We start from the raw sequence: 27,995 nt of genomic DNA on the forward strand, positions 1-27,995 counted from the left end.
TAGCTAAGGGAGGTCCTAGCTGGGCTGTTGGCCTGAACATCTCCATGAAACCTCTCCATGTGACCTGGGCTAAATCATGACACAGTGGCCAGGTTCCAAGGGTAAGGAGAGATGGGAAGAGAGAGAGAATGAACTAGGCAGAAGCTGTGTCATCTTTTAAGACCTACCCTTGGAAGTAATGCAGTCACTTTGCATCCTATTCATTAGAATCAACTCATAAAAGCTGGCCCCTTTTTAAGGGGTGGGAACAGAGGCTCCTTCCTAGCTCTCTATGGAGAAATGTCAAAGTCATACTGTAATAAAAGCATGGAGGGGTGAGAAATATACTGGTGCAGCCATCTTTGGAAATCTGCTACATTGTATTTTTGTTTTTTCTTTTTTATAGTAAAATGTTATTTTCTGCTTATAAAAGTAATACTAATTGCAGAGAAAAATTCAGAAAAATGCAGAAGGGTATAAAGAAGAAAATAAAGCCTATCAATTATCCCATCATCCAGAAATAGCCTGAGTTAACATTTCTTATGCATGTACACACATTTTTTGGAAAGTAAAAATCAGATCATAGTATACATACTGCATCTTCATTTAGCAAAATATCACTGACCTTTTCATCGTCAATCAATAGAGCTCTACACCATTATTTAAACAATGATACCTTCCATTATATACTGCCTTCATTTATCCAGTCTCCTCTTTATGGACACTTAGGTCATTTTAAATTTTCACTATTTGTATGTATTTAAAGTATATATAAATGGTATTATACTGAATGAAATATTAAATATTGCTCTTACCCACTAAAATTATATTTTAAAGAGCTAAGTTAGTATGGATAGTAATCATTCATTTTAACATCTGTAAGTTAAAATTCTGTTATTCAGTTATAGAGTTATATTACAGTTTATGCATCTAATTTTCTGCTGATGAACTTTTAGGTTTTTCCCAGTTATGCTACTACAGACAGTGTTGAATGAACATGCTGTCATGTCTCGTATTTTTCCTAGTGTATTTTTGTATTTATACCTAGTCCTGGCATCTCTGGGTCATGAGGTCTTCTCATTTTCAGCTATACTAATAGCATAGCCATTAGTCACATGATTATTTTAGTCATGTGACTCATTGCCATCGACTGTTGGATGGATTTCTGAGGTTTCTCGGCAAGGTCTGGCATTTATTAGAGTCAGCGTGCCACTTCAGTTCTAGATGCATGCCCATGGACGGTGGGTGACTGGAGTGAATGATTTATAATCACATGCAAGAATGCAGAGTAGGCAGAGCTTTGATAATATTTTTGTTATATAGTATTTCAGTGTTTTGTTTGAAAATATTTTTAAAATGTCAGAAATATGAAGGTGTCATGCCTCTTTCATTTATTCAAGAAATATCTTGCCAAATATGAGTTAAACAACACTTTTTTATGCACCTTTGGCATAAAATCACTAAAACTGGTCTAAATAAACCTCAGAAACAGATGGTGTGAAGTCCCCTAGAAAAGTGACTTTATATTGGAACAGAAACACTACTGGTCAGAGACCAGTTATAACTGGTTTGACTCCGAAGATTTTTCCTGTTCTCTTGGTTCCTTTTGAACAATATTGCTGAGTTTGATTGCAAAGGGGGAACTTCATCAAAGTCATCTGGTTCCTTGGATCACATTACATAGGATCCTAAGATCCTAACCTGTGTTCACAATGGTACCTTTTGTCTATAAACCTCAGTACATATTTAAATGGATATTACTGGAAGGTATTTATCTGCTTACAAATGGCTTAGTGTTTTTTTCTTTTACATTGTGGCTTATTACAGAGTATTGAATATAGGTTTGCTATGCTATACAGTAGGACCTTGTTGTTATCCATTCGATATGTAATAGTTTCTATCAGCTCATCCCAGACTCCCAAGTCATCCTCTCTCACCCTCTCTCCCCCTTGGCAACTGCAAGTCTTTTCTCTATGTCTGTAAGTTTGTTTCTGGTTTGTAGATAGGATCACTTGTGTAATATTTTAGATTCCACATATAAGTGATGTCATATGGTGTTTGTTTTTCTCTTTTGGACTGACTTCACTTGGTGTGATACCCTCTAGGTCCATCCTTGTTGTTGCACATGGCATTATTTCATTCCTTTTTATGAGTCAGATTCCATTGTTTATATTACCACGCCTTCTCTATCCATTCTTCTGTCGATTGACTTTTGTTTCTTCTATGTCTTGACTATTGTAAATAATGCTGCTATGAACATAGGACTGCATGTATCTTTTTGAGTTATAATTTTGTCCAGATATATGCAGATGGCTTAGTGTTTTGATTTTCTGGCAAGAAGTTGGCATTATTTCTCTTCTCTCCTGATCAGGTTCTATACTAAGCAACTGTACTAGATACAGGTTTTTTTTTTTTTTTTTACATAGTGAAAACTTTTATATTTGGAATTAGCCAGCTGGACTCAGTTTAGATGATCCCAATTTTGTCGACAACATCCAAAGCATCATAGTCAGGAGCCAGTTGAACATATGCCTTCTTCTCTCCATCAGGCCTGATCAGAGTATTGACCTTAGCCACGTCAATGTCATAGAGCTTCTTCACAGCCTGTTTAGTTTGGTGCTTGCTGGCCTTGACATCCACAATGGATACCAGTGTGTTGTCTTCCATTTTCTTCATGGCTGACTCGGTGGTGAGGGGGAATTTGATGATGGCATAGCAGTCAAGTTTGTTTCTCCTGGGGCGCTCTTCTGAGGATATTTGGGCTGCCTCCTGAGCCGCAGGGTTTCGGGCCGCCGGAAGGTGGGCGACGTCCAGATCTTTTTTTTGTGGCTGTGAACACCTTTCACCACTGCTTTCTTGGCCTTCAAAGCCTTTGCTTTGGCTTCAGCTTTAGGAGGGGCAGGGGTTTCCTTCTTCGCCTTCGGTGCCATCTTCATGAAAACGCTAGATACAGTTTTTAAGTGTAGTAGTTGTCATGTAATCTAGTGCCAGTTAAAATTTTGTTTTATATTTGCTACAATTCCTTTCTTGAACCTCAGTGTAAGATAAACCGAAATCCTACTCTTTGTTTCTGCTTGTGTTCAAATTTTAAAAGAAAAGGGAACAGGGCTACTTTTAGATTGTAGTTTCTATTTGGAGTGGAAATATTTCCACTGTTTTGTACTAGCCCTGGGAAAGAAACCAGATTGCCTCTGGCTAAGGGTTCTTGGTTAACCAAGTGAATCCTCTCAGATTTTGGGTCCCTGGCATGCATGACTGAGCCACTAGAATCTATGAGCAGCTAGCTTCTGGGAGTGAAATAGGGCTACTGAAAAAATGTGAAGCAAAATTCCAACATGGAAAATTACCCCACAAAGAACTGACTTGTAACTTAAGATATGATGTCACCACCTAATTTTCTATAATTGCATTTGCTATTGACCCTGTATAAGGATCCTCTTTGATGTTTTTAAGCGTTCTGCTCTCTCTCTCTTTTTAAAAAGACTTTTCCTGGGCTTCCTTGGTGGTTCAGTGGTTAAGAATCTGCCTGCCAATGCAGGAGACACGGATTCAATCCCTGATCTGGGAAGATCCCACATGCTGCAGAGTAAATAAGCCCGAGCACCACAACTGTTGAGCTTTGCCCTAGAGCCTGGGAGCCACAGCTACCAAGCCCATGTGCCTTTCCTGAAGCCTGTGAGCCCTAGAGTCCCCAATCCACAACAAGAGTAGCCACCGCAGTGAGAAGCCTGCACACACAGCTGGAGAAAAGGCCTGCAGGGCAATGAAGGCCCAACAGCCAGAAATAAATTAATGAAATTATTTAAAAAAAGGCTTTTCCTACTTTGTGAAAAATGATTACAAATAAATATGATTGAAGATCATAAACTATAAAAGCAACCATGAAGAATGACCTCTAGGAAGCTCTGCTTATCGCAAAACTTGTGTTTCAGAGTCATTCTTGAATGACTCATCATAAAAGCAAATTTCCCAGACAATATTAATAAAGACAAATCTTGAGGAAATCAAAATAAACAAATTCTTTTTTAATAGAAAATAAATTTTATTGTGAAATATGTTTAACATAAAATTTGCCATCTTAAGCACTTTTAAGCTCACAGTTCTGTGGCAGTAGGTACATTTTACATTGTTCTACAGCCATCACCATCATCCATCTCTAGAACTTTTTCATCTTGCAAATCTGAAACTCTATCCATTGAACAAGAACTCACTACTCTGCCCTCCAACCCCTGGCAACCACCATTCTACTTTCTGCTATGAATTTGACTACTGTAGATCCTCGTATAAGTAGAATCATATTATACTTGTCCTCTGCTGACTCTCTTATTTCATTTAGCATAATGTCCTCAAAGTTCATCCATGTTGTACATGTATCAGAATATCTTTCCTTTTTAAAGCTGATAGTCCATTGAACATATAGGCCACATTTTGCTTATCTATTTATCCATCGATGGACACTTGAGTTGCTTCTACTTTTGACCAACAACAAATAATGCTGTTGTGAGGACTGTGTACAAATATCTGTTGGAGTTCCTGCTTTCAAATCTTTCGGGTATATACCCAAAGTGGAAGTGGAAATCCTAGATCATATGGTAATTCTATGTTTAATTTTTTGAGGAATCACAATACTATTTTCCATAGCGGCTGTATCATTTTACATTCCCACCAATAGTACACAAAGGTTCCAATTTCTCCACATCCTTGCTAACACTTATTTTCTGTGTGTTTTAATAATAGTAATTCTAATAAGTGTCAAGAGTCGTGAACATATTTAATGTCAACACATGTATAGTTATCCTCTTGAAAGACATTTATTTTTTCACTGTGAAAACAAAGCTATGATCAATAAAATCTTTGTGGTTGTGATTGACTGTAAGCTTGTATTATATTACCAAAAGTTGAAGTACTGGATTAAAGGTATATATATTTATGGTGTTTGCTGCCATTTACACTCTGAGAGTTTCTAATCGTTGCATACTAAACAAGACCAGCTATTACCAAAAAATTTTTTTATTTTGCCAGTATGATGGTCAATAAGTGATATCTCATTGCTTTTCTTATATTCTTTAAGGGACAGAGTTAATATCTTTTCATCTTTTTACTTCAACCCTCAGTCAAATGGATTGAAAATTGCTGATGAGCAGCTTCCCAGGGAAAACTGGGGTTTCATTACCAAGATAAGGATGGATATATATTGCATAAGCAAAAGCAGCATATTTTTATAGTTTAATTTTCACTTCTGAGTCATCTAGAATTTATTTTAATGGCTTCATTATTTCAAATGGCTAGCTGGTTGTCCCAACATTGTTCACAGAGTAGTCCCTCTTTTCCCCAATGATTTTAAATGCTATGTCTATTATATTTTCAGTTGTATGGATTTGGATTTGACTCTTTTGGAGTATGCATTTTGTTCTATTTGTCTGTCAGTTCTTATGCTAGGAGTACATTGCTTTACTTATATAGCTATAGCTTTATATTTCAGTTGCCCATGGGACAAGCCTGCTCATTTTTTCTTTTTTTCCTCCCCAGAAATTTCTCACTAGTCTTACATGTTTATTCTTCTAGAGAAGTAATTCTCAGTGTTGGCAGCACATCATAATCACTCAAAGAGCTCTAATAAACACTTGGTCCTGCACTCAGAGGTCCTAATTTAATTGCTTTGGGATTCATCCTGGGAAAAGAGAGTTGTGAAAACTCTTCAGATGATTCTAACATGTAACCAAAGTTGATGGTGATTCAAGATGAAATTTAAGACTGCTTGGTTCCATTTCTGTTATGATTTTGGTGTGTATTTTATTGCAAACTGAAAGTGAAAGTCGCTCAGTCGTGTCCGACTCCTTGTGACCCCATGCACTGTACAGTCCATGGCTTTCTCCAGGCCAGAATACTGGAGTGGGTAGCCTTTCCCTTCTCCAGGGGATCTTCCCAACCCAGGTCTCCAGCATTGCAGGCAAATTACTAACCAGCTGAGCCTGTATTGTATTGAATAATAGATTAATTTAGAGGTAATTGACATCATTGTAATAGTATGTCTATTATAGACTCAGTTACAGTTATTTGGTTGAAAAAAATCAGAAGCAAATTTTTACTGACTTAAAGAAAAAGTGTAACATAAGGAATTCCTGAAAGGATGTGGAGGGGCTAACAGATGTGAAGAAAAGCTGAAGGACTGGATTTGGGCATAAAAAGAGCTAGAGTACTTATAGTGATCTGCAGCTCCACTCAAATTCCTCAGATCCACCAGCTTTCTGTCCGAGGCTCAGTTTTCAGATTCTGGAGAGAATTCAGTGATCCTTGCTTGGGTAACTTGTTTACCCCTTGGCTGAAAAAGGGCTAGACACATAGATAACAGGCATAACAAGTCTGCACACAGTGGGACAGGAAACCCACAGAAAGTGAAAGTGTTAATCATTCAGTTATATTCGATTCTTTGCAACCCCATGGACTGTAGCCAACCAGACTTCTCTATCCATAGAATTCTCCAGGCAAGAATACTGGAGTGGGTTGCCATTACCTTCTCCAGGGGATCTTCCCGACCCAGGGATCGAACCCCAGTCTCCCACATTGCAGGTAGATTCTTTACTGTCTGAGCCACCAGGGAAGCCACAGAATAGGAAGCAGTTGTTCCAGAAACAGAAGCCTGGATGTTCTGGGGGACAAAGGCAGTAACAATGACAACAAGGGTGACAGAAATACGTGTGCAGTACACCCATGTTGGAGAAGGCGATGGCACTCCACTCCAGGGCTCTTGCCTGGAAAACCCCATGGACGGAGGAGCCTGGTGCACTGCAGTCCATGGGGTCGATAGGAGTCGGATACGACTGAGTGACTTCACTTTCACTTTTCACTTTCATGCATTGGAGAAGAAAATGGCAACCCACTCCAGTGTTCTTGCCTGAAGAATCCCAGGGACGGGGGAGCCTGGTGCGCTGCCGCCTATGGGGTCACGCAGAGTCGGACACGACTGATGCGACTTAGCAGCAGTAGCAGTGTTTCTTGTTGTTTTATGATTTTCTTAATTTGTACACTACTTATTTTGTTTATTTATAAGTGTCTTATGCATTTTGTTTCTATTGTGAATACCATCTTTTTTTTAACTGATATTGTCAACATATAAGAAAGCTTAGTGTTTAAAAAAAATTTCAGTTTTACTGAGGTATAATTGAGAAAGCTTTGTGTTTAATGTTAATTTGACCACCTAATAGAACTCTCTAATGGTTTTAATACCTTTGCGATTCAACCTGCCATGTTTTTCAGATAGATAGTAACATCTGAAAAATGATAATTTTGTCTGTTTCCAATATTTTGCACCTCTTTTTTCCCATTTCTGGTTGTTTGACAAGGACTTCTACAAGATTAAATCATAGACAACTTTAGCTTATTCATTATATTTATGGAAATAATTCTTATATCTAATTATTAAATGTGACACTATTTTGAATATATAATTTGTCATGTTTAAGACATCTTTGTGTCATTATTTTTTAAACTTTGGTTTTAATTGTCAATTGAGCACAATATTGTTGTTGTTGTTTAGCTGCCAAGATGTGTCCAAGTCTTTGGTGACTCCATGGACTATAGTCTACCAGGCTCCTCTGTCCATGGAATTTCCCAGACAAGAATACTGGAGTGGGTTGCCATTTCCTTCTCCAGGAGATCTTCCTGACCTGGGGATCAAATTAATCAGCAATTGATGTGGAATTTTTTAAATGACTTTTGGAATCTCTTAATGATGTGGTTTTTTACCTTGGAAAAGCTATGATGATGAATTTTATTAATAGAATTTGTATGCTGAACCAGCTTTACATTTTTGAAATGCACTCTACTTGGTTTGGTATACTATTCTGTTAATCTAATGCTGGATTCACTTGGTAATGTTTTACAGAAGATGCTTGCATCAGTATTTATACTTAGGGTGTTTTGTAATTGATTTGTAATTTTTGCCCTTTGTTTTCAGCACTATGCTGGCTGTCAAACATATTTGGAAGGCTTGCGTTCTTTTACTATGTGCTGGAATGATTTAAATAGCATAGACAGAAATGCTCTTGATGATTTCAAGGAATTCACATGTCAAATCATCTGGACCTGGAACTTTTTAAAATGCTTTGTCAAGATTCTCCATTCATCCCACCATTACTCAATGGAATAAAATTTAATAATTCATATATTCCTAGAAAATTCTTAGCTGCCTTCAGGTTTTATATATATTAGTAACGTTAAATGAAGTATCCACTGACAAATATCTTTAGTTTCCTTTGTATCCGTGTGTTTTTTTTTTTTTTTTCTGTCTTTCTAATTTTTTGTATTGGGGAAGAATCTAACTTAAATATTACCAGTATGTCCTGCTGCTGCTGCCAAGTCACTTCAGTCGTGTCCGACTCTGTACGACCCCATAGACGGCAGCCCACCAGGCTCCCCCATCCCTGGGATTCTCCAGGCAAGAACACTGGAGTGGGTTGCCATTTCCTTCTCCAATGCAGGAAAGTGAAAAGTGAAAGTGAAGTAGCTCAGTCGTGTCCGACTCTTTGCGACCCCATGGACTGCAGCCTACCAGGCTCCTCCATCCATGGGATTTTCCAGGCAAGAGTACTGGAGAGTATGTCCTACTGAAGGACTATTTTTGGTGGATCTCTTGTAAATGATGTTTCTTGCAAGGTTGTTTAAAATTTTACTATATGCCATTCTCCATATTAATTTATAAAAGTATGGGGTTGGCCAAAAAGTTCATTCAGGTTTTCTGTAACATGGAAAAACCTGAACTAACTTTTTGGCCAACCCAATAGCATGTTCTAAGTTGCTCAGTCATGTCCAACTCTTTGCTATGTCCACCTCTTTGCCAACTCTTTAACCCTATGGACCATAGCCCACCAGGCTCCTCTGTCTATGGGATTTCCCAGGCAAGACTACTTGAGTGGGTTGCCATACTCTCCTCCAGGGGATCTTCCCAACCTAGGGATCAAACTTGCATCTCTTGTACTTCTCCTGCAGTGGCAGGTGAGTTCTTTACCACTAACATACCCATAAAATGTTACTTTTTAATTTGTAAGTCACTTTTCAGTTCAGTTTAGTTCAGTCGCTCACTTGTGTCCAACTCTTTTCGACCCTATGAATCGCAGCACGCCAGACCTCCCTGTCCATCACCAACTCCCAGAGTTCACTCAGACTCACGTCCATTGAGTCAGTGATGCCATCCAGCCAGCTCATCCTCTGTCATCCCCTTCTTCTCCTGCCCCCAATCTGTCCCAGCATCAGAGTCTTTTCCAATGAGTCAACTCTTCCCATGAGGTGGCCAAAGTATTGGAGTTTCAGCTTTAGCATCATTCCTTCCAAAGAAATCCCAGGGCTGATCTTGCAGTCCAAGGGACTCTCAAGAGTCTTCTCCAACACCACAGTTCAAAAGCATCAATTCTTCAGTGCTCAGCTTTCTTCACAGTCCAACTCTCACATCCATACATGACCACTGGAAAAACCATAGCCTTGACTAGCTGGACGTTTGTTGGCAAAGTAATGTCTCTGCTTTTGAATATGCTGTCTAGGTTGGTCATAACTTTCCTTCCAAGGAGTAAGCGTCTTTTAATTTCATGGCTGCAGTCACCATCTGCAGTGATTTTGGAGCCCAAAAAAATAAAGTCTGACACTGTTTCCACATCTATTTCCCATGAAGTGATGGGACCGGATGCCATGATCTTCGTTTTCTGAATGTTGAGCTTTAAGCCAACATTTAAGCCATTTTTCACTCTCCACTTTCACTTTCATCAAGAGGTTTTTGAGTTCCTCTTCACTTTCTGCCATAAGGGTGGTGTCATCTGAATCAGTTCAGTTCAGTTCAGTCGCTCAGTTGTGTCCGACTCTTTTTGACCCCATGAATCACAGCACTCCAGGCCTCCCTGTCCATCACCAATTCCCAGAGTTCACTCAGACTCACGTCCATTGAGTCAATGATGCCATCCAGCCAGCTCATCCTCTGTCATCCCCTTCTCCTTCTGCCCCCAATCCCTCCCAGCATCAGAGTCTTTTCCAATGAGTCAACTCTTCGCATGACGTGGCCAAAGTACTGGAGTTTCAGCTTTAGCATCATTCCTTCCAAAGAAATCCCAGGGCTGATCTCCTTCAGAATGGACTGGTTGGATCTCCTTGCAGTCCAAGGGACTCTCATATCTAAGGTTATTGATATTTCTCCCAGCAATCTTGATTCCAGCTTGTGTTTCTTCCAGTCCAGCGTTTCTCATGATGTACTCTGTGAAAATGAGGTCTAAACATTCCTGATCAGTATTAAACCATGTAAGATAGGAATCATGACCACTAGTTTGCTTGCCTCTTTGTGATTTCAAGGACAACATAAATAAAGGACAAAGCTGACCTGGATAAATGAGGCCCATGTTAAGAATTCATTCTTTGGATTATCAGGATAAAGCTTCACCTGTTTCGTTCTACTGGTATAAAAACAAAATTTATTTTACAAAAATTTTTATTGAAATATAGTTAATTTATTATATTATAGAATTTCAGGTGCACATTGTAGTGATTTAATATTTTTACAGATTATATTCCAACACATGTACACCTGTGGTGGATTCATGTTGATGTATGGCAAAACCAATACAAGATTGTAAAGTAATTAGCCTCCAATTAAAATAAATAAATTTATATTAAAAAATAAAATTATCATGAATATTAGCTCTATTCCCTGTGCTGTACAATATATCCTTGTAATTTATTTATTTTATGCATAATAGGTTTTATACCTCTTCATCCCCTATGCCATTGAACCTTTTTTTTAGAACTTTTTTCTTTTTTAATTAATTTATTTTTATTGAAGAATAATTGCTTTACAGAATTTTGCTGTTTTCTGTCAAACCTCAGCATGAATCAGCCATAGGTTTTTATTGAGATCATGTAGATTTATATACAGTTGTAAGAAATAATGCAGAATGATCCTATATTTTTATCCACTTTCACCAATGGTAATACTATGCAAAACTACAGTATATGATATATATATATCTCATATGTTATTATATCTATATATACGCATGTATATGTATATATACACCACATCTGCTTTATCCATTCATCTGTTAATGGACTTATAGGTTGTTTCCAAATAGTGCTTGTTTGTAAATAGTGCCACAGTGAATGTTCATGTATCTTTCCAAACTGTAGTTTTGTCTGAATGTATGCACAGAACTGGGATTGCTGGATCATATGGTAACTCTATTTTGGTTTTTAAAGAAACTCCATGCTGTTTTCCATGGTGGCTGCACCAAACAGCAGTGTGGGAGGGTTCTCTTTCCTCTACATCTTCTCCAGCATTTGTGATTTGTAGCCCTTTTAACGATGGCCATTCTGATTGGCATGAAGTGCTATATCATTGTAGTTTTGGTTGGCATTTCCCTAATGATTAGTGATGCTAAGCATCTTTTCATGTGCCTATATATATTGACTATTTGTATTTCTTCTTCAGAGAAATGTCTTTTTAGGTCTTCTGCCCGTTTTTTGATTGGGTTGTTTATTTTTTTGTTGTTGTCGTCAAGTTGTATGAGCTGTTTGTATATTTTGGAAATTAAGCCTTTGTCAGTTGCATCGTTCACAACTATTCTCTCCCATTCTCAGGATTTTTTCATTTTTTTTTTTTTATGATTTACTTTGCTGTGCAGAAGACTATAAGTTTGATTAGGTCCCATTTATTTATTTTTGATTTTATTTCTATTGCTTTGGGAGACTAACCTAAGAAAACATTGGTATGATTTATGTCAGAGAATGTCTTGCCTATGTTCTCTTTTAGGAATTTCATGGTGCCATATCCTATATTTAAGTCTTTAAGCCATTTTCAGTTTATTTTTGTATATGGTGAGAGAGCATCTTCTAACATCATTGATTTGCTTGAGGCTGTCCAACTTTCCCAATACCAATTCCTTGGTATTGGATCCACTGGATGTTTTTGCCTACTTTGTCGAAGATTAATTGACTGTAGGTGTGTGGGTTTATTTCTGGGCTGCCTATTCGGTTCCATTGATCTGTATGCCTGCTTTTGTATCAGTATCACACTGTTTTGATTGCTGTAGATTTGTATTATATTGTCTTAAGTCTGGGATGGTAATGACTTTGTGCTTTGTTCTTTTTCTTAAGGATTGCTTGGGCAATTCTGGGTCTTTAATAGTTTCATATGAATTTTAAGATTATTTGTTCTAGTTTTGTGAGAAAGGGCACGGGTAATTTGATAGGGATCACCTTAAATTTGAAGATTGCTTTGGATATCATGTTCAATTTAACAGTATTAATTCTTCCAATCTAAGAGCATGGGTTATCTTTCCATATCTTTGAATCATCTTCAAATTCCTTTATTAATGTTTTATAGTTCTCAGTGTATAAGTCTTTCACTTCCTTAGTGAGGTTTATTCTTAAGTATATTATTTTGGAGAGATTTTAAAAACTAATATTTTTTCACACTCTCTCTCTGATGTTTCATTGTTGGCATGAAGAAATGCCACCATATTAATCTTATGTCCTGCTACCCTGCTGAATTTATTTTTCAGTTCTAGTAGTTTTTGTGTGAAGTCTTTTGGATTTTTTATATATGGTGTCATATCATCTGCGTCTAATGACAATTTTACCTCTTTCCTTCCAAGTTGGATACTTTTTATTTCTTGTCTGATTGCTGTGTCTAGGACTTCTATGTTGAAGAAAAGTGGTGAGAGTGGGCATCCTTGTCTTGTTCCAGATTTTAGTGGGAAGCCTTTTGACTTTTCACCATTGAGTATTATATTGGCTGTGGATTTGTCATAAATAGTTTTTACACTTTTGAGATGTTCCCTCTATACCCACTGTGGTAAGAGTTTTTATCAAGAATAGATGTTGAATTTTGTCAAACGCTTTTTCTGCGTATATTGAGATGATCATGTGGTTTTTGTCTTTTGTGTATGTGTTGTATCACATTGATTGATTTTACATATGTTGAACCATCCTTGTGAAGAATCCCACTTTTTTTTTTTTTGGCCTCCAATTGCAATTATCTGAGTTCCTGGAAAAACCAGTTGTTGGACTGAGAAGGAATCAATAGACTAAATTCACAGCAGTAGACTTTAGCTGACAGGTTGTTTTGGTTCAGTGTCTACATAAAAGGAAAAAGAGAGGTTTCACCTCTGAATGTCAGAACTTTCCAGGAGGTCATGATCAGAGTTCTTACTTTGTAGAAGAAGGAACTTCGTTCCAATGAGTTTAAGTGACTTGCCTGAGGTCAGTCAGCTGTTTTCCCTGGACCAGTGCTACAGTCTTCTGGCTACTTGAATGAGTGGCTCAGTCTTATATTTTGTTTTGCAAATGGAGTCCAGCTGGATACAATCCTGGGCAGGACTCTGATGGGTCTGTCCTGAGTCATGTTCCCATCACTGGCAGGATCACTGACCACAGAAGGGTAGAGAGTACTTTGTGTTTCATCCAGCTTACATGCCCACTTCTGGTTTGGGATACAGTTAGTTCCCAGAGAAGCAGGGAGGATAAGGAAGACCAACAAAAACCATAAACAGTGTATGCGTTAATCAACGAGTCAAGTTTTGGCTGTGGTCCAGAGTAAATATTCTGGGTAATGTGCACACTTGGTTTTCACATGGGAATATTGTGGTTGGGATTATAGATAAGAAAGCCATGAACTATATAGAGGCTGCCTTACTGCTCAGAGGGAGACTCCCAGGGGAACTATCTGTTCTTGGGCCCCTATGTCCCAGCTTACTTCCTTCACTACACACTTTGCTCCTCAACTCAGGGGAACATCAAAAACACTCACCCAATGTTACTGTGCAAACCAGTTAGTTCACAATAAAGGAAATAAACCTTCAGTCACCACACCAGTTGTACTTTGCTAACCATCAGAATGTTGTGTGGTGAGCAGAGGATCAAGGAATCAAAGGTCAGGGAGATGGCCCCAGTGATGCTCAATGAACTTTCTTTCAAAGGGTACAAGTTGCCAGCAAGTTAGCATCCCAGTCTCTTTCTCTGCAGGATCTGGCCTTGGCACAGTATGACTTTTCAGATTAGTTAATTTTTGGCTGTGCTGTGTGCTGTCTTTTCTTTAGTCGCTGTGAGTGGGAGCTATTCTTTGTTACGGCGCACAGGGCTTCTCATTGTGGGGGCTCCTCTTGTTGTGGAGCACAGGCTCCAGGTGCATGAGCTTGTTGTGGCACGAGGCTCAGTACTTGTGGCTTGCGGGCTCTAGAGCGCAGGCTCAGGAGTTGTGGTGCGTGGGCTTAGGTGCTCATTGCATGTGGAATCCTCTCGGACCAGGGATTGAACCCATGTCCCCTGCTTTGGCAGGTGGATTCTTATCCACTGCACCATCAGGGAAATTCTGACACCATATGATTTTAATACTGGCCACCCAGTTCCTGCTCTATGGACTCTACTTTGTAGCTCCCATGCTAATGTTATCCTTTTGTCAACAACTTGGTGAGGTGAAGTCTGATTTTACAGAAGCTTCAGAAGCAATATACTCCTGATTTCCTTTCTCAAGACAATTCTCACTGCATAATAACATTAGCAATCACTTATTGACTGCTTATTGGATAGCAGCACTTTTTGGCTTCTAAGGCTAGATTAAATTTTTTAATTGAAAAATATAATTTTAAAATTTTTGACAAAGAGAAAAATGTTCACATTTTTTAAAGTTAAATAGTTCTGTGGGCTTTGTTATCAAAATAGTCTGGTCTCTTACTTCCTCATCCCCTATTTCGACCCAGTATGAAAATAAAATGAACTAAAAAAATCACAGTGCTTAGGAACAATTGGAGTTGATAGTCTTTTCTGGACATAAATATACCTTTATTTTATTTTTTATGAAAACATATTTTGTTATATATCCTATTTTGTAAACCACTTAAATTTTTTTTAATAATAATCCATGCTATGGATTAGCCAAATCTAAACTATTATACTTCAAAATTGTCTATAAAATTGCAACTCAGCCTATAACTGTCTCCTTAATCCAAATTTCATGACTGTATTTTATTTTATTACTTTTTATAATATTTTGCTCTTAGAGAAGAAAATAATGTGTATTCACTTGTGTTATGTTCTTCAGAATTCCCAGTCTGGCAATTGGTTTCTGGAAAAGATTTTAGAGTCTTTTGTGGGCATGATAATCTTTGCTTTATGGGGGAGTCTGGAAGCCCTGCCAAATGGAGAGAATGGCAGAGTGAGCCATAGCTGTTCCCCTGCTCTGCTTTTCCTTTTCCATTTACTTCTAATATCTGATGCTCACGACTCAGACCATAGACTGTGCACTGGACATTTGTTCAAAACAAGGGGAAAGGAAGAGGAGAATGGAGAATTGTGGCTAAGTGGCTTATCTAGGATCATGCATCCTGCCAACATACAGGGGCGAAAGAAGTAGACAAACCGTGTCCCAATTATCACGCTTTGGAGAGGAAGAAGCCTGTCTCCTTCATCCCTTAGAGCCCTATATCGGTCAGTTCTAGTCTTTTACCTGGTAAACACTCAGTGTGTATTTGTTGTTGTTTCTGATGATAATCATGATAATAGTACATGCAGTACACAGTATGGAACCTCAAAAAAAGCAAATTTGGATAATTTATAGATTATGTAATTGTCTACAAAGAAAACTCAAAAGAGTTGACAGGTACTTATTAGATTTGGTCAGAAAATATAGCCAGCTTGTTGAATTTATGTGTGAGTGAGTTGATTTTTCTATAGTTTCTCACCTACCCCACTCTCCATTTGATAAGTATCTCTGGGTGAAGCAGAAAAGGACAACCCTTCTGCCCTGCCCATCCAGACTTTGGCAAAGAATCACCACCGTGTAATAAGAGATGATAGTTTTGTTAACTGTGTATGAGGAAAAGAAAATGTTGAGAGCCAGTCCAGAAGAAAGGATGATCCTCTTTCCCTTCAGTGTTTTTTCTCAAGTGGATTTTATATTGAAGCTGAGTCACAGCCCTGGAATAGAGAAATTTGATGTGAAACTTGAGGGCAGTCTCTAAACTTGGAATACGAGAAGGGTTAGAAGAGTCAATGCCCACAGGCAGGATTAGATAACCCTTGGGGAAAACAGCTTCTTTTCTTGGTGGCCTACAGGGAAATCTCACCCTGTGTGGAGACAGTTACACTAGTAGGGGCCCTTGGAGACTTTCTGGATGTTACTTTGACTGCTCATGCCCAAGAGCTCCCTAAGCTCAGTTTGAAACTAGTGTGTCCCTATAGCGGCAATGATTATAATCACAGCCAAGCACACAAAGCCAACTGCATTGCCAGTGATGCCATTAAAATATTGAAAAATAAATTTTGGCATTTATGGACTTTCTGGCCTAATTTCCAATATTATAAAGTTTTTCCAACCAGAAAATTTAGCATTTCAAATGAAAACAAAGCCAAGGATAGAAATGTTAAAAAAAAATCACATTTTTACACTTAAATTTAATATAAATCCAAGAGTTTCTCTTTGTACCAAAACATAAATATTTTGTAGACTTAATCATGTGAAGGAAAAATTGTTCAATTTCAGTGCAGCAATAAGGAGTGAGTTGGATTTATTGAATTCATGTTCTGTGTTATATTTTTATGCTGCTGAGGAAAGAACTGACAGGTTGAGAGAGTTATTAACTTCTCGTGTGTATTAAAACAACACTTGAAGGCAAATGACTATAGATAAGACAAAATCAGTATAGCTTGTGATGTTACTTTAGTTTAAATCCAGCCTGCCCTGAAGCTCAGAGATAAAGAGCAAGAATAGGATGAATGTTTTCACTGAAGTTGTAACTTCAAATATTATGAGGTTCTCCGGAGGTTATTCAGTCTATTCCCTCTCTTGGCAGGATTATAGTTAAATCAGTTCAGGCAGATGGTAATCCATCTTATTTCTAAAATTGTCCACTCAAGAAATTCCACATGATAATTTTCTCTAAGGTATTTTCTATAGCCTCACTTGATTCTTCAAGTCCTCAGGAAATACATGCATACAATAATGGAATGCCAACGCAATGTGCAAATGTTCCTCCCAGTCCCCATCACTATGATTTGTAGACAATATCCAATCATATACCAATCCCTCTTCCTTCTCCGCCCACCTCACAGTCAACTTAACTAGCTCTTATCCTTTCTACTTCTCTTGTTTCCCTTGATTGCCTTTCTGTCCTGCCCAGAATTCCCCAGGAGGGTTTGTTTAAGACACTTTAGTGCCCCAGAAATAGGAAAAGCAACCCCTCCTCAGCCCACAGGGATGTTGTCAGCACCACGGACAGTGACTCACAAAGAGAGCCTGTTCATGAGGGGTCATCTTGCAGAAGAGCAGTATCTTTGAAGGCCTTTTAAAACTCATTCCCTGTTTCTTCCTAGCCTTCTATTTTTTGAGGTAAAGCCCTTTAATTTCTTCAACTTTTTGGTACAAGCCCACATCTCAGTTGTCTACGAGACTGACTGGCCCAGGACGACAGGAGGTAAACCCATCTGGGCTTGCTGAGGTCGGTTCATCACTTGGCCCTCCAGTTCAGGGAACAAGTTCCCAGAGGGCAGCAGAAAGGATGGAGTAGGCCCAAAAGGTGAATCTTCTTCCTCTTCTCTTGCAGATGCCCCAAATTGATTATATTTGACAAGAACTTAGTGTTCCCCCAGATGTACCATTCATCATGGCTCCTATTTTCTGGTTAGGAAACATTTGTTTTAACTCCAAATCCATTAAAAATTAGCTCTTCAGCCTTGACTAAGTCACCTGAAATCTTTGTCTAATCTGATGAAGGAAAATGTCACAATACTTCTCAAATTTTTAAGTCTATGTATTTTCTGATCCAACAATTCCAACATAGAAATTCTCCAATAGATACATTTGCACACATGTACATGCCACATGCATAAGGTTGCTCATTAAAGGCAAAGATGGAGGGAGTTCTCTGGGGGCCTAGTGGTTAGGACTGTGGGCTTTCACCTGTGGCCCAGGTTCAATTCCCAATCAAGGAACTATGATACCCCAAGCCATGCGGCTCAGCTAAAAAGAAAAAGTAGCAAAGATCAAAAGCGACCTAAAAAGTGCATCACTGTAAGACTGTTTCAAATACATTATACAGTCAAATACTATGAAACCATAAGAAAGAAGTTTGCTATATACTCATATGAAATATCTCCAGAATATATCATTACATGAAGAAGAACAAGGTTCAGAACTAATTAAATGAAAAAAACCTAGGTTCATCATCAGCGTACCATGTCTCCAGAAGAATATATAAGACACAGGAAAGGGCAATTGCCTCCAGGAAGAGAGACAGGTATTAGAGGTGAGGGGGAGTTGTTCACTGTAAACCCTTATGTTCCTTTTGAATGTGGACTAACGTGAATGTTTTGACTATATTTGTAAAATAAGCAGGAACTTCCCTGGTGGTCCAGCGGTTAGGACTCTGTGCTTCTATTGCAGCAGGCATGGGTTCCATCACTGGTTACCAAACCAAGATCCTACATGCCTCTGGACATGGTAAAAAAAAAGGGGGGGGGATTTTGTTTTTTTTTTTTAAATAATAAATTACCCATGACTCAGTTTTCTCAACTATGAAATGGACATATTCATACCTTTTTGATTATTCTGAGAATAAAATAGAATGATGTATGTAAAGGTGCTTTGAAAATATAAATATTCTTCATATATAATGCTTATTTCTAATAATAATGTATGGACACTCTTTATGTCTTCTTTTTTAATTTTTCAGTGTATAATCAGACATAAAACTGATGTATGGCAAAACCAATACAATATTGTAAAGTAAAAAAAAATTTAAAAAAGTACTGCTAAAGAAAAAAAACCTGAAATAATAGTATAACATAAATTAAATATTTTTGAAGCATTTTAGAGTTTATCATCATAATTATAGCTCATAAATAAAAGAAACTTTGTTTCCTCTTGAACTTCTCATGCAAGTCAGTCTGATTTTTAATAATTGGTACTTCATAGGTGCTAGAGAAGAGGGTGAAGCATGCTCAGGATGATTGTAAAGGGCCTAAGGAGATTAGTGAGTAACTTGTGAAAAACCACTGTGTCTAAGAACAGAAGGGAATCAGCTGGAGCATAAAAACACCAGTGTAACCCACTGAGACACCAAACTAGAAATTCCTTTGTTTAATATTTGGAAGGAAAAAACACTGCTTTCTGGGGAAACAAATCCTTTGGGTCCTATACGACACATTTTTAAAAAGTAATAATAAAAGCCAGTTTAGATGTGTTCTTGTTAGTCCTAAAAGAAAGAAGGAGATTTGAAAGGTGGTAGTACACAACATCCCAAAGAGATGTGTTCAAAAAACCTCCCAGCTTTCCACATTCCACAGAGTCCCCCGAGATCATCCACACCTCATTAAATTTGTGAGCAGGCACAAGACTTGGAATCTCTGTAGGGACTTTTGGCCTTGCCTGGTAGAAAAACGATGAGAGATTTGTGGGTCTTTGTGAAGCAGACTGTACCAGCTTCAGCTTCTACCAAGTGAGAAGACTATAAAAGAGGAAAATAAACTCACAATCTCATTTCAATTTTTTTTTCTCCTAATGAATATTTTCCCTCTGCACAGTTGATGCCCAGAAAATACGATTTGTGTACAGAATATCTTTGCTTTCTCCTTTTTCCATCCTCCTCTCCTCCTCTTCTCCTTCTATATCAAGAGTTGGCAAGGGCCAGAAAGTTGCATCTTTTAGGCTTTGCAGGCCATGCAGCTTCTGTTGCTACCACTCATCTGCCTCCTAGCACAAAAGTCGCCACAGACAGTACAGAGATGAATGACCGCAGACACTGTTTACAGAAACAGGCTGCGGGCCAGAGTGGGACCACAGGTCGTAGTTTCTCTGCCTTTGTTCTATGCTGAAACAGTTTAATAAATGGGACCAAAGGGATACAATCTTCATAAGTGTTTGGTACAACAGGGTAGCCATCTGGAAGACAATAAATAGGTATCCATAACTCACATTTCTTTAAAAAGATCAAAGATTTAAATCTTAAAAAATGAACAATAATGATATGGAAAAGAACATGGGAAAAGTATTTTAATACCTCACAAATTCTTCCTAACTATGTAAAACTATTTTAAAATGACAGGTTCAACTACATTAACATTTTTGCAGAAAAACTATCAGCTCATTCATAAGACAAACAACAAGCAAAAAAAATGTTCCCAACACATGTCACAGATAATGGGATAACCTCCTTAACATATTTCTACAAATTAATAAGAAAAATAAACAACCACCCAGTAGAAAGTTGGGGAAACGCTGTGACCAGAATCCACAGAGAAGGAAATACAAAGAGTTGTCCAATATCTGTTGATGTATGGCAAAACCAATACAATATTGTAAAGTAATTAGCCTCCAATTAAAATAAATAAATTTATATTAAAAATAATAATAATAAATAAAGAAATTTTCCACATTATCCATAATAGGAGATACACAAATTTAAATTATACTTATTGCATACCTTTTTTTCACATATCAGATAGGCAAATTTCCAGATACTGGATAAAACATTACGGTGGCAAGCACTCTTTATATTTCTGGTGGAATATAAATTGGTACAACATCTATGGAGGGCAATTTGGCAGTAACTGTCAAAATTTAAAGTGCACATCTTTTAACAGAGCAATTCATTTTAAAGAATTTAGCTTTATAGACATACCTGGGTGTACGCAAAATGAAGTCCATACAATGTTAGTTACTGTACTTCTTATAACAGCACAAAAGGAAATGATTGCATGTTCACCAATAGGGGATTGGCTAAATCTGTAACGACATATCCATAAATCCATACCATGGAATATTGTTTAGCTATAAGAAGCAACAAAACAAAACAACTCTTTTATGTTCTGATATAGGTAGATCTTTGATATACATAATCAGAAAAAAAAACCTACAGAACAGTGTGCATGGTGGCTTCCAACTCTACAAAAGGAGGGCAGAATACATATTTGTGTATGTTTGCATAAAGGCTCAGAGAAGGCAATGGCACCCCACTCCAGTACTCTTGCCTAGAAAATCCCATGGACGGAGGAGCCTGGAAGGCTGCAGTCCATGGGGTCGCTGAGGGTCGGACACAACTGAGTGACTTCACTTTCACTTTTCACTTTCATGCGTTGGAGAAGGACATGGCAACCCACTCCAGTGTTCTTGTCTGGAAAATCCCAGGGACAGGGGAGCCTGGTGGGCTTCCGTCTATGGGGTCGCACAGAGTCGGACACGACTGAAGTGACTTAGCAGCAGCAGCATAAAGGCTCCCTAGAAGTATACACAAGAAACAGATGTCAGTAACAGTGGCTCTCTTAGAGGGAAGTGGGAAGAATTGGATGGGTAGATGATAGAGGTAAAAGGAGACTTTTGACTGTATGCCTTTTCTTCTTAACTTTTAAACCACTTGCCACCATTATTAATATGCCAAAAATAAAGTTAGTGAGATTCACTCAGATAACTTGGCTTTACACACACAACTTTGTTGTCATTTTTAGATGCATAGATTTTATAGTACTTTGGGCATGCTAATAATAAAGTCTAAGTATTTAGTAAATCTTGAAAAAAGTGTTCTACTCCATGTTAGAAAGATGATTAACTGGAAGGATAAACTGTCTTACTGTATTGTTGTTGTTTAGTTGCCAAGTCGGGTCCGATTCTTTTGTGACCCTGCGGACTGTAGCCCGTCAGGCTCCTCTGTCCATGGGATTTTCCATGCAAGAATACTGTAGTGGATAGCCATTTCTTTCTCCAGGGGATCTTTCTGACCCAAGGATCAAACCTGTGTCTCCTGTGTTGCAGACGGACTCTTTACCATTGAGCCACCTGGGTCTTACCAACTAATTATCAGACACTTTTATCAGTCAGCGTGGTGTGGAGAGGGACTGGGGCTGCTTTGTGGGACATTCTGCATCTCAGGGCTTGTTTAAACCAGTGTGCTGCAAGGTGGTGAAAGGGTCAAAATCTGTATTCCAATTATGAGATTCTATTATAATTGTTAGGAAAAGGGTGATGTGAACGCTTTATCTTTTATCATAAGTAGTAAGCTACTTTGAAAAAACAGATTTATACACTTTAGAAATCAGTTTGATGATTACAAAGAAAGTAACAATGATGGAAGGAGAGCTGAGGATAGTTGGGGATGGAGGGGCAGTGAACCAAGCCAGGTCAGGAGGAGGGCCCAGCCCCATGCTGACAGTCTCGTCATACTCATTATAGTATGTGAAGTGGATAAAGTTTCTAGTATGCTGCTGTCAGAACAGAGCACACACTTTCCAGAATACTACGTGCTGTGCAGATGGAAAGAAATTTTTTAGAAAATGGCTAGAAATGATTGATGTTGATTTTTCAAATCATCCTCGTTTGTTCAGCTGGAGAAACACCTGATAGCTAATGCTTTCAAACACTCTAATTGGAAGTCTGCTTTAGTTGATGTTCATCCCTTAGCTGGATACAGCATCAAATACAGTACAAAACAGTAAATTTTTGATGAGAATAACGCTGGATAACGTGCAGCGCTCTTCCAGGGAACATTTGAAAGATGACAGGTACAGCAAATGGGTGCTCAGTAACCCTTTCCCCTCTTACTTCCCTTTCTCTGCTCCCTTCTTTTTTAATAGTTAAGTCTGTAGGCCCCCGGAAGAAAAGCATGAGTAGTCTGTGGGTAGTGCTCAGAATTGTTTAAAGCTTCACATAGCTGCATGTATCAATACTTCTGCTATCCTCTCAATGTGAGGGAAAGGATGATATCCTTTCCTCTGTTGATGCTCAGGAGTAAACTGATAATCAGAGATGTTGAAGTTCCTGGCACAGTTTCAATTAGATACTGGGTGCATTTCATGTAATCACGGGGGTAAAAGAGATTCTGAGGGGTTGTGGAGTTAAATGTGATGGTAAATTTTATGCATCAACTTGACAAGGCCATGAAAACCAAGTATTTGGTCAAACATTCTGGATGTTGCTGTGAGGGTATTCTGAAGGATCAGATTAATATTTAAATCAGTGGGCTCCGAATCAGGTAGATTGCCATTCATAACATGAGTGAGCCTCATCCAATCAGCTGCAGGCCTTTAATACCACGAAGACTGACCTCCCAGGAGAAAGAAGGAATTCTGCCCACTGATAGCCTATGGAGATGAAGTGCAGCATCAGCTCTTCCCTGGGTCTCCAGCCTGCCAGCCTGCCCTCTCCTACATGCGGCTCTCTCTCACACGTGGAGAGCCAATTCCTTAAAATAAATTTATCTTTCGGGACTTTGAGTATATCTTGCCACTCCTTTCTGGCCTGCAAAGCTTATGTAGGAAAGTCAGTTGATAGCCTTATTGGGGTTCCCTTATAACTGACTCTCTTTCTCTTGCTGCCTTTAGAATCCTCTCTCTAATTTTTGCCATTTTAATTTTGATATGTCTCAGTTTGGATCTGTTTGGGTTCATTTTGTTTGGGACACTCTGTGCTTCCAGTCCCTGAATAATCTGTTTCATTCTTTTTAGATTTGGGATGCTTTTAGCCATAATTTTATCAAATACATTCTCAGTTCCTTTTTCTCTTTCTTCTTCTGGAATTTCTATCATGCATAGGTTGGCATGCTTTGTATTATCCAATAATATTGCTGTCATTTTTAAAAATTTGTCTTTCTGTCTGCTGTTCTGATTGGACAGTTTCCATTATTTTATCTTCCAGATCATTTATTCATTCTGCATTATTTAATCTGATAGCCAATGCCTTTAGCTTGGTTTTTATCTCAGCAATTGAGTTGTCTAATCTTGATCAGTTCCTTTATATAATTTATAGTTCCTTGTTATAGTGATCTGAATTTCTATAAACCTCTCCCTGTATATACCATATTATTGATTCTGTTTCTTTGGAGAACCCTGACTATTACATTAACCATGCTCATTTTTGGGGAGGGGGGTATAACTGTCATTTGAAATTATATATAATTTGCAAGTGAAACTACTTCATGACTTAATTCTTCATGATTTAAGGAGCAGAAGTTTCATCTGTATTAGTCTCTGAGTTTCAATTTCCTCATCTGTATAATGAGAATGGGTTGGTGGAAATTGTTAGTCACCTACTAAAATCCATTCTCTTTGTGGGCACATTATCCTACATTTCCCAGCCTCCTGGCAGTCAAGGTGGCCACATTTTTCCCAATGGCCTGTGAATGAAAGGGACGTGAGTACGTTGCACTGAGCCTGGGGCTCAAAACACTGGATGCGCTTCATTTGTGCCATCACCCCCTTTCTGTCAGGGATGGATCTTTGACTACCCGGCTCTGACCATAAGAATTCCTGAGGGAATGACGGAGCTACATGATGGAAGGAACCAGAATCTCTCAGCAACTGTGTGAAGCAGTATGGTAGCACTGCATTATTCACCTCAACACTGTTACTTGAATGAGAAATACATTTCTTTGGTCTCCGAGGCACTGTCTTGATGGTCTCTTTGTTACAGTAAGTTGGCCTTTGCTGTAACTAACACAGATGATCATAACAACTGTCTTACCTACTTTGTGGGATTTTTGTGAGGATTAGATAAAAGAAAATGGTAAGGCTCTGCACAAATATTTATCTTCCTTGATTATCCAGTATCAAGCTTCCTCCAGCCCTCTCTGGCATCCCTGTAAGATGGGGACAGTAGGCCTGATAATTTCTAGGAACTGCCCTGTGCTTTCTCTGATGGGAAAGAGATTACCCTGGGATAAAGAATGGCATGAGAAACAGAAAATGACTAACAGGTTTTGTTAAATACCACCAACCACGTCTGGATCGTACTTAGGAACTAATAGCTAATATAAGCAGTGGGGAATGAGTATCTGTGGAGAGCATCTGATATATTAGATAAACCTTGATTTTACAGCCATTTCAGAAGTAGTGGTGATTCTGACAGTGGCCAGGTAAACTATAATACATTAAATGTCATTAGTGTTCTAGACTCTACCAGAAAATGTGTTTAGAGTGACAGGGTTTATGGTTTCATACTCCTGTGAAGGCACTGACCACATTAGTTTGGTAAGAGCAAAGAATTAATCTTTGCTATTTCTTACTTTATACATAATAGAACAAGTTCACATTCAAAGCAGATATGAATAGACATTTAAAAAAAAAAGAAAGAAAAAGAAAGTGGTTGACTGCTTTAAAAGACCGGGTGTCTCCTTAGAGCTTTTGAAAGAAACATTCCACAATTCCACTGACACTGCTTTTATCCAGTTATCAAAACTTAGCTGGAAAGAAAAACCATTAATAGTTCCCACAGGGAAAAGTGATCTATTGGGAAATGCCCCAGGGAAGCACTTTCAGATTTGAAGAGCAGTGCCATGAACTGAAGTCCAGTTGTGAGCCTAGAATGATGGAAAAGGACATTCAGGAGAAAAGAGGTACAAATGTACAACTTGTGACAGCTGATTACTTCCCTGCTGAGTAATGCAAGGAAGTTTCTCTGGAATCACACTATCTACTTACTGTAAATAACCAAGTTCTCAAGATCAACTATTTCCTTATGACACTGCGTCTCCCAGCAATGGCCTAAACGGAAAACCATAGGAATTATTTTGGCAGGAAAGAGGGATCACCTTAGGTGCTTAATGGGAGAAAAAAGTCTGAGGTCGTTTGTAACAAGAAGTAAATATTAGTGGTTCAGGGCACATTTGGAAATTTTCGTCATGCTTAGTAAATGTCAAAGAGAAGCATTCTCCTAAAGGAAGAATTATTAGACTTAAGACTAATTTACCCAAATGTGAAGTTGACTTTGCACAATGAAAAAGACAAAAATAAAAGTAAATGAAGTAAACAGAGGAAAGAAAATGAGGCTATATGTGGCATACAGTTCATGAGGTTCTCTTTGAACTGAGGAGCATGAAGTGTTCTAAGGAGTTTATGCTGTGGGGAGTTGATGGGATGGACTTCTGATGATGAGAGAAACGGGGGTGAATATGTAGCTCACTCAGATGTCTCCAGTTTCTTGTTTACCATCTTGTAGGTGAGAGTATAAGGTAAGACGTCACAGCAGAACCGAATGCCATATAGCTCTGTATGAAGAATCACTAAGTCTGGAGTGAAATACACTTTCACTTGCTGTTGTTCCTGTTGGTTTGATTTTTGTGCATTTGAGTCATTGTATTAGTTGGGATTCTTCAGAGAAATAGAATCAAACCGACAGGAAGCTTTTGTGTGTGCACATGTACGTGTGCCCATAGGCGCTGTGAGGTTTTGGTTTACACAGTTATGGAGGCTGAGATGCGACAAAGTATGCAGGCGTGAGCCCCGGGAGACCCATTACTATAGTTCTAGTCTGAGTCTGAAGTCAGGAGACTGATGGTCCAGCACAAAGACAAGCAGAGACAGTGAATTCTCTCTGACTCTCCCTTTTATTCTCTTCAGGCCCAGACGGGTTGGACGAGGCCCACCCACATTGGAGGCGGGCCATCTGCTTTACTTAGGTCATCAGTTCAAATGCTAATCTCCTCTGGAAATGCTTCTATAGATACACTGAGAATAATGTTTAACCAAATATCTGGGCACCCCCAGCCCAGTCAAGATGACACATAAAATTAACCATCACAGTCATATTATGCAAATACTGAATTTAGAAACCCAGTACTAACTCTGCTGATGACTCAGGACTTTCCATCCTCCTCTGAAATACTCCTTTATGAAATTGGCATCATTACCTGACTGGCAGAAATAATGGCAGTTCCGGACAGATCAGTCTGTCACTACGTGTACTCCTGGAAGGTACTTCATGGATTCTGCCCGGACAGTAAGCCCCTCTATATCATTGTGCCCCTTTTATCCCCACCCTTGCCACAGCTGATTGGACCAGGGTAGGAAGCAAATCCATAGGCTGGCCAGCATGACCTGACATCAAGATGGATAGAACCAATCAATGTATCTCTCTAGAGAATGTGAAGCAGAAACTGAAAACCCCAGTTAGCAGTGGATCTGAGGCTGAAGTGATGCTACATAAGGTAGGGCCTGGGTCAGGAAAACAAATGTATGTGAGAGAACATAAAAGAATGAGTGAGCCAGCCTATAAAAAAGAGGAAGTCAGATAATTGAGGAGAACAGAGATGTTGAGAGGGTCCCTCTCTTAGAAGTTTTTTGCTTTCTAGGATTTTCAATTCCAGTACCTGGCCACATGGGTCCTTATGTTAACTCATTTCTCTTGAGGCAAATCAGATAGGTCTCTATACTTGGCACAGAGGAGCTCCCCTTGGTTTCACATTGTTTGTATGGGGGCCTGTATGGAGATTTTACTCAGGTAAGGTAAGTGAAGTCGCTCAGTCGTGTCTGACTCTTTGCGACCCCATGGACTGTGTAGCCTACCAGGCTCCTCTGTCCATGGGATTTTCCAGGCAATAGTACTAGAGTGGATTGCCATTTCCTTCTCCAGTGGATCTTCCCGACCCAGGGATGGAACCCAGGTCTCCCGCATTGTAGACAGACGCTTTACTGTCTGAGCCCACCAAGGAAGTCCAACTTTCCTTTTGCAAATTAAAAAACTGAAATATAGAAAAACCATTTGATCTCTGAGGCCACCTTCACCTCTGGGAGCAAGTTTGAGTCCATCAGTCACAGCTTATGCATATTCAGCACTGTATTCTTTGCAAGTTTGGCATAGAGGTTAATTTTGATAAAGCCCACTTTTTTTTTACAGCTGGTGCTTTTGTGTCATACATAAGTAATCTTTGCCTAACCCAAAGATACAGAGATTTATCCTATGTTTTCTAGATATTTTATAGTTGTAGCTCTTATATTTTGGTCTATGATTCATTTGGGGGTATTTTTGTTTGTGTTTGGTATGAAGTATATGATTGTCTAATTGTTCTAATACCTTTCATTGATGAGATTGTCCTTTCTCTATTTAGATACATTGGCATCTTTGCTGAAAGTCAGTAGACTGTATATCTATGGGCCTGTTTCTGTTCCATTGCTTTATGTTAGGGATCAACAAACGTGGCCCAAAAGCCAAACCTGTCCTATTCCCTGTTTTGTAAATAAAGTTTTGCAAGGAATTCAGTCAAACCTATTCATTTCTTTGAATA

At 38.6% G+C, this 27,995-nt stretch overlaps 1 long non-coding RNA gene and 1 pseudogene across 14 annotated transcripts in view; one reads left to right on the forward strand and one right to left on the reverse strand.

The window, feature by feature from the left end:
* The window catches only part of LOC147365893 (uncharacterized), a 185,538-nt gene that overhangs the window by 16,753 nt on the left and 140,790 nt on the right, over positions 1 to 27,995 (forward strand). The window lies entirely within an intron of this gene.
* Positions 2,400 to 2,930, reverse strand: LOC147365894 (large ribosomal subunit protein uL23 pseudogene; annotated as a pseudogene).

This window comes from Bos grunniens, chromosome 9 (assembly GCF_055505025.1).
Source record: "Bos grunniens cultivar Pamir isolate PY7600 chromosome 9, Bosgru_T2T1.0, whole genome shotgun sequence".
In the NCBI taxonomy this organism is placed as follows: Eukaryota; Metazoa; Chordata; class Mammalia; order Artiodactyla; family Bovidae; genus Bos; species Bos grunniens.